The sequence below is a fragment of the Protopterus annectens genome, chromosome 10.part0 (genome assembly GCF_019279795.1).
Source record: "Protopterus annectens isolate FY-2018-M chromosome 10.part0, PAN1.0, whole genome shotgun sequence".
Lineage (NCBI taxonomy): Eukaryota > Metazoa > Chordata > Ceratodontiformes > Protopteridae > Protopterus > Protopterus annectens.
The window spans coordinates 1,001,160,628-1,001,169,730 of NC_056744.1; the positions used below are offsets into that span (position 1 = coordinate 1,001,160,628).

At 35.9% G+C, this 9,103-nt stretch overlaps 1 protein-coding gene across 1 annotated transcript in view; it reads left to right on the forward strand.

The window, feature by feature from the left end:
• The first annotated feature begins 2,501 nt into the window (after positions 1-2,501).
• The window catches only part of LOC122813445 (lectin-like), a 51,398-nt gene continuing 44,796 nt past the window's right edge, over positions 2,502-9,103 (forward strand). Inside the window, exon 1 of the mRNA XM_044085760.1 lies at positions 2,502-2,580. The gene's annotated coding sequence lies outside the window, so the exon portion shown is untranslated. The remainder of the gene's footprint in view (positions 2,581-9,103) is intronic.

The following is a 9,103-nucleotide window of genomic DNA, read 5'->3' on the forward strand; positions in this document are numbered from 1 at the left end:
CCTGTAATAGCAATATTTAAAAATGTCTATATTTTTGGGCCTTTGTCTCACTTTTATTCATGGCTTTGTCCAGATTTCTTGCTCTAAGAGGTGGAGAGGTATGGACAAGTGCACTTACCCAGTTAATAAGTGTACAATAAAATAAATACCTACACCCTCAAGTCTGTATTGTGACAGTAAACCACAAAATCTGTATACAGTAATATAAAAAAGACCTAGGTATACTGAGCCATTCAAAACACAATATTCCTTTCTCCTCCTCATGAACAGAAATGAGATGTGCTGTGCAAAGCAGAAAGAAAAAGATGATTGTACAGAAAAAGGGTACAGCATCATTTACCCTCAAAGTCCTATGATACAAAGTGAAAGTGATTCAAACTAGTAAAAGGCTGCTAATGAATACACATAAAACTATGTTCATTGTGTTAAAACAAAAGTAAGCATTTTTAATCCATAGTTGACAGCCACATTTCCCTATTAGTATCTACTCTTTAATTGTTTGTGTTATTGTTAATAATTGTTTGTATTGTTGGTAATATTGTTAGCATTAAAAATAGATATTTAAATTAAATGTGTGATAGAAAATGAGCCATAATTCAAAATGTTTCCATAAACAATGCGTCTCGCCGGTTTCTTCGAGACCTATGAAGACTGAAAGGTCCGTGATAGACCAAGATAGGTAGCCTTCAACAGGTCCTCCAAAATAAGTTGGTGTTGCTTCAGTGGTATAATACTGTTTGCTCTAACAAATGCAGAAAAGTGTGGATTCTCATAAGACAGAAGTAGTAGCTTTTCTTCCGGGTTGTAATGCAGTTTACCATAGAAGTGTATTGTGCTTTTTACATTTATCTGTCTGACTGTAAAACACCCTAGTATATTAAAAACTAGTAGCATCATTATCTTCCACTGACATGAACAGAACAGCTACAATGACTAATATCAAATGGGAAAGAAAACAATTTGTATGTACATTAGAACTGTTCAAATTAAGCACACCAAGACCAAGCACAATATCACTAAACATGCCTTAATTTATGTCTTTGTATAACTGAAAAAGTAAGGCAGTTCAAATGATTTACAATTATCAGTCAGATCTTACAATAACATCCTCAGAGAGTGAAAAAGGGTTGATCATAGCTCTCCCTCACTCATATCACAAATCACAGGCACCAGGTGTACATTTTAATAAGTATATTTATACAATAGACTGTCAAAATTAAATGTATATTTGCAATCAACAAGAAAAAGCTATTTACTTCTTTATCAACATAAAGAAAAAGCAATACACTTTTTTATTCATGTGCCTGAAATGCATAAACCTGTTTACGGATACCAAACAAATAATAAAAGTGGCACCTCGGGAAAAGCAAACCAAATTACGCCCACCTATTTTTTTTTAAGCAATCGACTTTTACCATAAGTGACACAAAGTTCACTAGGAAAGAAAGCTGTGGCAGATCTATATGTGATTAAACATATGTAGAGAAATTGTCTCAAAACCTAAAAGAAAATTACTGTCAACAATGACTCTTAGCACTGTACCTCGAGAGACAGTATTTAATCACAATTTTTAGTTGGTTGCATTTTTAACATAAACCAGCACTTTGCTGCAAAACATTCTAGCTAATGTCCATTATTATAGTAAAAGGTAAAAAAACAGCTGGAAAAGGCAACATGTCAGTTGAAACAACAACATAGCTATGCTTTTCAGGAATACGGCGAGATGCGTGGTAGGGGTTTAACGGAAAATTACCAAAGTCTGTTTTACCTAGGCAATACCAATGGACTAAGACAAGCTCTGAAAGGTAAAGCTATGTTGCCAGTCCAGCACATGAAACACACACACACACATTTCTGAATTGCATTAACTCATGTTCATACTTTTCTATTACTTAACAGCACCAAAACACAAATTCTAGTATAAAAAGCTGACTGTAATCCTCTTATTGAGGTTGCTTATACATAGGATCATATAGGAAATAAGGCAATCAGTCAAAACAAAATATTCTTATCTTTATATGTATTCCTTAGTTGTAGCTTATGTATACCCCTCTCTCTCTTTCTCCCTGTGTGTATCTATATATATATATATATATATATATATATATATATATATATATATATATATATATCCATATATAAATCTCTCTCATCTCTCTCTCTCTATATATATATATATATATATATATACATATATTATATTTATATATATATATATATATATATATATATATATATATATATATATATATATATATATATATATATATATATATATATATATATATAGATAGATATAAATATACACACATACATATAATTCTTTTGCTGATAGGTGGGAGTTGGTTTGGTGTTAGAGATATGTTCACACGTAGTTTAATTGCTTTCACACCTTTTTATCTCTTTCTCTCACTGTGGCTAACATACAGTTTCACACATCTGCCGTTTTGCTTAATGACCCCCCCCACACACAAAAAAATGAAGTCCTCAACTAGACATTATGACCATATTGATAATATAAATACTGCTCTTAATCTGAAGCAGATAACAGCTGGGAAAAGCAAGAAAAGTGTGAGTCTGGTAAGTTTCTGTTCATGTATACTTTATAGTTTTGCCTAACAAGATTAGAGAGTAGCATGATTTTCAGTAATGCTTGTATATTGCAACAAAATGTAAAGAATATTACTTCACAGAATTGAAATATAAATTACTAATGTGTTTTGTTTTATTGCTGGACAAATTTCAGAGTATGTTTTGTTACTGTATTGCTATTTGTTTGTAATAATTGTACTTTGCAGCCACAGAAATCCCATTTATAAAACAAAATAACTTACACAGAGCAATAAGAAAGAAGTATGTAGTTTTACATCAATAACACTTTCTTAATAAATGTTATGAATTTTCTGCTGCTAACTAACTACAACATAAATGATTATGCATTGACACCTTTTTTGCATTTCTGATGATGAGTGACAGAAAAATATTAAACTATATGGCTTTGTGAGACATAAAAATGACTGATTCAGAAAACTATGGTTTGCTTCTTAACACAAAATGTGGCATGCAGTATTGCTTGTTTATTCTTTGAGCATGTCCCAGTTAAGTACATTTTTTAAGTTTTTAAGGATACTTTGTAGTGTGCTGCAACACATTCATGATTAAATGTTTTTTTTTAATGTTTTAGCATTTTAGCAAACTTTTCAGTTTGCGCTGACTGGTTTGACTTCAGTGGTTGCAGTGTCATGCACTACAACTACTGAGGGGTAAGAACATGGTTAATATGAACATTTAAAACAGTGAAACTTCATAGTTTACTATAATGTACTCAACTCACAGGTGGTCAAGTCTTTGTATGATATAAAACCATTTATCAAATGTCAGAATTCCAAATTCTTGTATAGATGACAAAAAAACTAAACCCAGAAACTCCCTACTGCACTGGACCCAGGAACAAGCATTACTATTGTTCAAAAAAGGGGGCAAGGAGGTTAGACAGTGAGTAATGTCAGTTTTCAACATTCTGACATTTGCAATTTGGAACTGGCGTAGGTGAACTCGACCACCTGTGAGTTGAGTTTATGATAGTAAACCAAACTTCATCTTTGGTTTACAGTGGAGTTCCATAAATGTGTAGGAGGTCAAGTGCATACTGCAGTACTGCAGTAGCTCATTAAGCAATGCAACTATCCATATAAGGCCGATGGGTGATTAGTGATGATTGCATTATTTGACCAAACAACAGAGTAGTTACAATAAGACACTTTATTTATAGCTAGTTATGCCTGGTTCCTCCACATGTTATGGCTCCCGTCTGTTGGCAGATGCTGCAGTAGATTCACTGTGGTGTAATTTATAAAGATACTGCGTGGTGGTGATAAATATTGAAGTTACTTTACCAGTTTGGCAATTTACAATGTACTTTGCTGCAGGGATAGTTGCTGACACTGCTTTCACATGATGAAGGGGTTACTTTACAGTGCAGTGTCACATGAAATTATTTTACGGTGATAGCAGTTGCTGATGTTGCTTTACAATGGTGCTGCTCTAAAACTTAAGTTATCATCATGACAGCTAATAAACTTACTTTACTGTGAGGGCAGTTCCTGAAATACTTTACCACAGTGGTAGATGACTGTGGCTAATTTAGTGTATAGTGGCAGTTACTTGTATTATTTGCAGTGGTTTCAGCAGCTGAAGATACTTTACATAGTGGAAGTTATTGAAGCTATTTACCAGGATGGCAGTTATTTCTTGCAGTGTGGTGGCAGACCAAAAACTATTTTCTGTGCTAGTAGTAGTTGCTTTACTTACTTATGTGTAGTGGTACTTCATAGGTTCATAGGTGTGTACTAGGTTAATGGTCCTGGAGCCTTTATAAGCCTAGGCCATAGGATTACCCTGGCATCATACCACCTGATCTTAGTTCCCAGTGCCGCTGTCGAGTAGAGCCACTGGAGTGATTCCTGGGGTGAATTTTCTACTTCCCATCCACTCATCAAGATTTCTCTTGAAGAGGGCCAGTGAGGTGCTCTGCTTGACATGTATGGGAAGTGTATTGCATAGCATGGGCAGTCTCTGGGTTATGAACCTGTTCCTCCAGCATGTTCTGTTGATTGTGGTAATAAGGTTGAGGTTTCTGTAGCGTGTGGTGCTGAGGGATTAGGATTTCTTTAGATGTAGCATTTCAAACAGAACTGGGTCAGACATGGCTTTGTAAGTCAAGCAGAGATCACCTCTAAGTAGGCAATATGAGACAGAGAATAGTTGGAATTCTTTGAGTCTGTCCATACAGGACAAATGTTTAAGACCTAGGATCCTCTTTATGAGGTACTTTTGTGGCCTCTCCAGTTGTTGCAGGTGTTTAGTGAGGTATATGCCAAATGGGGCATTGTACTCAATGATTGGTCTAATGAGGGAAGAGCAGAGGGAGACAATGACCTCTTCCTGGATGCAAAACCCTTAGTAATGAGATGTGCTACACAGAAGGACTTTCTGACCACAGTGGCAATGTGGTGGTCAAAAGAGAGGTTGCTGTCACCCTGTGTTCCCAGATCTCTTATAACACCATATAGCTACTTTTAATGGTAGCACCTAGTGGTGACATTTGACAAAGGTGGTAGCAGCTGATGAAACCAGTTTACCAAAATGTCACTTGACTAAAGCTACTTTGTACTGTAGCGGCAGTTACTGAAGGTAGTGTATCTGTTGGCAGTTAATGAAGGAACATTATAGGCTGGCAGGTAGCTGGTGAAGATGTTGCCCCCTCTGCTGGCAGAGAGGAATAAGGCCATGACTATGACATGGGTTTGACTAGCAGCTCAGGAGGTAGAGGAACTGACTGAGGGGGGAGAGAGGAAAAACAATGAATAGCCTCATTCCTTCTTTTGGGTGTGTGTGGGGGGGGCAACATATCGTAAGTCTATGGATATTATGTCCAGTGTAGACTGGAATTCACTGATACTGAATGTGGTTCAAGGGGACAGGGGTCTTACAAAAGTGGAAGAGTTGCCCATTGTGGATGTCAATTGCATGTCATATCTTGGGAATGTCATTGATGTGCAGTAGAGTATAAGGATCATGTAGAGTAAATCCCAATCCCAAGGAGATGATAGAACCACTCCTGGCACACATGATACTCATATTTTGTGGAATTAATGGGCCATTAGCTTTTTGCCCTTTGAGGAATGAATGGATCAATACATCAGACATGGATGTTCAGAGATCAGAGGGGGAAAATGGATAAAACAAAGTAAAATATGCTATTTTTGGAAGAATGTGAAATGACTTTACAACTGACCTATAGCCATTCACAGTTCTCCAGATTTCCGAGATAAACTAAATGCACAAGCTTAACAAAATTAGGCAAAACCTTTTATGGATCCTGTTGGCAACAAGGTAGTTTAAAATGCATACTTTATGGCATACATGTTTTAAAAGCACAAACTGCAAAGTACAACATGGTCAGAATTCCAAACTAAAGAACTGTGAAGTTACTAACCAAGACTGATGTAAAAAAAACTTAATGTTAGATAATATAGCTGTATGTTTATTTTTTACTTCTGGAGTTATTTTGTCCCCTTCAATTCTCTGTAGCATATAGTAGGCTGAAGCCTTCATTGTGAAGTTGACAAAAACACAATACATAAATTAAATAGCTTTATAAATCTCAAATCTCCAAGTTCTGGGTTTTAGTCTTGCTCTATGGTACCAGATGGTCTGGAGGTTATACATTCTTTTAGTGTTTAAGTAGGTTTTCCCTGGATACTCCAGATTTCTCACAATTTACCAAAACATGCTCCTTGACTAGATCTTTAAGCTATCTACATTTACAGCTCTGTCTTAGACTTGCAGCCTGGATCATCCACAGTCTAACAGTTAATTTAACTTTTTGAGTAAACTAAAACATAACTGCAATGAAACAACCCATCTAAGATCACTAGTCATTTGTGCATGACACAGTTTAATGGCCACTTCCATATGCATTTAATTTATTTTTCATGCATGGAGCATGCTGATTATACTCTGATATTTGAAAAAAACACAAATCATTAAGCTGTAGAGTGGAGTGAGACCTTAACAAATGTTAAGCCCCCCCCCACCCCACGGTAAAGTTCTTATGGCCTGGTCCCACACTAGGCAGTAAAATCTACCAGCATAAATGAGAATGGCAGAATAACAGGTTTGTTTCTGCCTGCTGTCTGTCGGTAACATGTCTCTGACTTCATGTTTTAAACATAGAAAGTTAACAAAATAACAGGATGTGTGTTCACCTGATTTTCTTAAGGATATGAAGGCTAAAACCTAAATGTAAGTGATTATTTAATGTCTTTAATCCTCAGTAATTTGTTGAAAACAATAGACTTTATGGGGAACCCAGCCAACATATGAGTAAAAAATCTGGACATTCTGTGAAAATCTGAACAGTTGAGAGGCATGGAATATTATATTCTCTCAATATGGGTGTCAAGATTGATCCTCTCAAGCTTCCCTGCCTCGACCACATAATAATAGCAAGGTTAGCAATGGTGAACTGCTCATAATCCTCTATATTATATTTTGTCACAAAGTTGGCCATTACCGGCAAAGCCAACATACAAGGAATTTGTATAGCAGTTATTCTGTATATGATTTTTTTTCTATTTCATTCAAGTGAAAGCCAAGATCTTTTGACTCAATTTAACTCATCTTTTTGCAGCATGTCTCATCATTCTGCCTTATTAGCTTGTAAATGAAACAGTCCTAAAGTTCAGAGAATAAGCTGACAAAACTGGTTATTTTGTATCACTGTAAATTCCTTGAAATAGAGGATTATCCCCAGAGTATAGCAAGTGACTAGACTCCTATGTGTGACTGGTACTGTGAAGTTGTAAATATTTCAAAAAGTCTGATTTATTTTCAGAATCATACCACCGAATAATTTAAAGCTTTCAGTTCTTTAATATTAATGATAGGATTCTACCATATGTTAATTTCTGTATCTATTATCTAACTTTGGGGGAAGGAATAGGTGATTATTAGGGAAGGGAGAGAAAAAAGGAGGTATTCTGTGGTTGGAGGAAATATTGGAGATGACCATAAAAATATCAGGGTATGACCACACACATTTGCATTTGTACTCTGTACTGAAATGTATCTGCTCTGTGTATAACATATAGAACCTGTTTGTTTATTTGTTTGTTTAAGTGGGAAGGCTCAACTGACGTGTCCTTTTAAAAAACTATTACAGGAAAACCATGTACTTAAGTGACTTAATCTGAGTCACATTGTTTGCAAGTAGAAGATGAAAGAATCAAACTAATGACTACATGATAAAGCTTGTTCATAGCTCATAGCCTTAACTCAATGAGGTAAACTATCAGACAGGCAGGTTTACTTAAACTAAATTAAATTCTAATGCAATGTATGAATGTGATTACATTTGACAACTACACTGAAGTGTGCTCTAAGAGCATAGCTCAAAGCATGCAGTCTTTAGCTATTCACAAATCTAAATCTTCCTCAAGGTAGCAGTTTGTTCTGACACACTCCCATTACTGAAGATCTTCATGGAGTGGATCCTTCTGAGACATACGACTCCTTACTGTTACTTAAAAGAAGCACAATGCGTCCAAACGAAATCCCATAACCTGATGAAGTCATGTATGTGGTCTCAGAAGCAATAACGTTTCAGCCTTTTCTAACATCATTCCTTCCTTTAGCCTTCTATGTAGCATGTGTCAGCAGTAGAGAAAGTGAATAACCTGCCTGATGCCATAGTGGAGAAAAGCCCAGCACTGACTACATTCCTGTTATTATAGCCTTCTTATGTCAAGCCCTACTCCAAGCATTTCCCTGAATATGGATCACCAGTGCACTGCACAATGTGATCGGTATTCTTGGCGTGAACTACTATGAGCCCCTAGTTGTACCTGTGCAGCTTGCAAGAGCCTGAACATGAATCCAATCCATCTGTCCTATGAAGCTGTTTCATGTGTGAGAAACCTGCATCTGTGTAACAGTAACTCTATTGTCATATGCTGCATATCCAAACTACACTGCCCTCCGTTACATGTGAAGTAGAAAGTAAAATTATGTCCATTTCCAAAGAAGAACAAACTGATTCACAGTTATGTGTGGGTTACCCTTCCCCATGCAAAATGTACCACCAAATATGTTACTTATCTTCTCTGATTACAAGTTGTCATTTACCCCGTTCTACCATTACAGTCTGCTCTTCTTTCTGTTGGCACATATTTGCATAAAAGTCAGAACATTTTGGAGGCATGTCCTTCACTCAGTCTCTCTCCCCCCTGCCCGTTTTTTTTTTACCTTTTCTTTCATTGCTTGAATTTGTGTATTTAGAATAATTATTTTACTCTAGCATATGACAACTGTGGAACTTTACAGATAAGGAATACGGATCAAAGTTTTCACCAGAAAATGAATGAATGAATGAATATGCAACACTGGCTCAAAAAGAGTAAATCATTTACCTGACTTGGTATATTAAATGCTTTCTTCTACACATTCTGTGATATAGTGTGCAACTTGTTATAATTTATCTTTTATTATCTAAGGTAAGCACAATAAGAATCTATGACAAATTGTCTTTTTTTTCTGACTT